Source organism: Solanum pennellii, chromosome 9, assembly GCF_001406875.1.
Source record: "Solanum pennellii chromosome 9, SPENNV200".
NCBI classification, from domain to species: Eukaryota; Viridiplantae; Streptophyta; class Magnoliopsida; order Solanales; family Solanaceae; genus Solanum; species Solanum pennellii.
In genome coordinates, this window is record NC_028645.1 from 4,617,208 (window position 1) to 4,619,004 (window position 1,797).

The following is a 1,797-nucleotide window of genomic DNA, read 5'->3' on the forward strand; positions in this document are numbered from 1 at the left end:
TGTAATGACCCGGAAGGTCATTTTTGGAAATTTTGAATATTTGCTTAACTTGAGTTAATTAATCGATAGTTTATCGGCTAAAGTGATAATTTATTTAAGACCCTATACTAGTTAGCCTTTATTTAATAAAATATGTGGGTAAAACCTATCACAATTAGTACTTAATAAATTCAAATAAGGAAAAGAAAAAAAAAAGTAGGCGAAGGGTTTCTCTGCACTTGCGGCTGCGAACTGCTTAGGTAAGTTTCGTTTTCTTTAGTTTCTTATTTTCTGCACATACATATGCATACATATCAATATTATATATTAAATTATATATATATGTGTGTACAACAATGAAAGCACATTGAATGTTAAAAAAAAAAAATTTATAACAGAAAAAGTCACGTGAACTGTAAAGAAAAACAAAACCATTTGAAGCTTTTCTAATTTCTCATATGATGCAGCTAATTGCTTTGCATACAAGCATTAATTGTTGTGCACATATATATATATATATATATTAATATTATATTAGAATTGAATTTGGGGTTTGGAGATTTGGAATAAGTTCTTGGCAGAGAAAATTTATGTATGTGTTTGTCGTTTTCTTATAGAATTTGAGAAAGTGAGTATTGGCCAATCAATTTTGAAAGGGTTTAGGGTATGATTGGCTAACCTAATTGATTTATTAGCTAGGAATTTATTGTATATCACTGTGAGGTTTGAAATAGTGGATCATTTATGCACAATTATTATGAGAATTCATAGAAGAGTGGGTCGTAAGATTCTTACCTAAATTGATACCTTTTTCGTGTTTTAGTTTCATGTTGGAAATCTCTTATGAACATCGTGTTACAACTTTAACTATTATATATAATATTGGGTGCATATGAATAAGTATTAAGTATATTATACTATATGAATATAATTCAAATTATGATATTGAGAAGAGTGGACTCCACCTTAGATTCGGAACTTGAAAAATTATGATAGTTGAAATGTTAATTGGCATCAAGATTTACGAATTCAATTATAAATTCTAGTGAATTTTTAGGTCAAGGTTAAACACATAAAAGTGTGAGTGTTGTTAGTTCTGAAACCTTATTGTGAATATATATATTTGAATAGATTCCATTGGTTCAGAAGCTCAACGGAAAGGGAAGGCTCAAGTCCAAGAGTAATTATTCGATTGGCTAAGGCAAGTGGATTTCTAAACCCTTGTTAAGCGTATGAAATTCGTGTATTTTCTTGTGTGATGTTGAGAATGATTTGGAGACTTGTTGCTTATTTGTTGGTGTTGTATTCCTTGTTGTAAATTGAGCTTTGGTATCAAAATGGTTATCTCCTCATTTTTCATTTGAGCATGTAATTTGCATTGTACTTGAGACATGGTTGTGGTAAGAGGATGTACCATTTCGAGGGTCGTATCGCGCGCCGCGATGGATATCATATTTCGAGGGACGTATCGCGCGCCGCGAAGGTTACTATTATCGAGGGTCGTGTCGTGCGCCGCGACAGATGCATGGACAGATATGTCCCCCATGGGTCCCGGACTGAGAGACAGCGGGTGTGTATCGTTAGGGAAGACATGCATCACTATACTTGACATTGCATCTCATGGCATTACACATTTTATTATTGATGAACTTGAACATGTGTTTTGTTGATCTTGTGAGTGTTTCTCTGTGAAGCTTGTGACTGTTGAATATTGAGTTGTTATTGAGAATGTGTAAACTGATAGAGTGTGGTTATTGAGTTGTGTGTTTGGTAAACTGTAAACTATTAGACTGTAGCGTGGAGGTTTAGATATGGTGT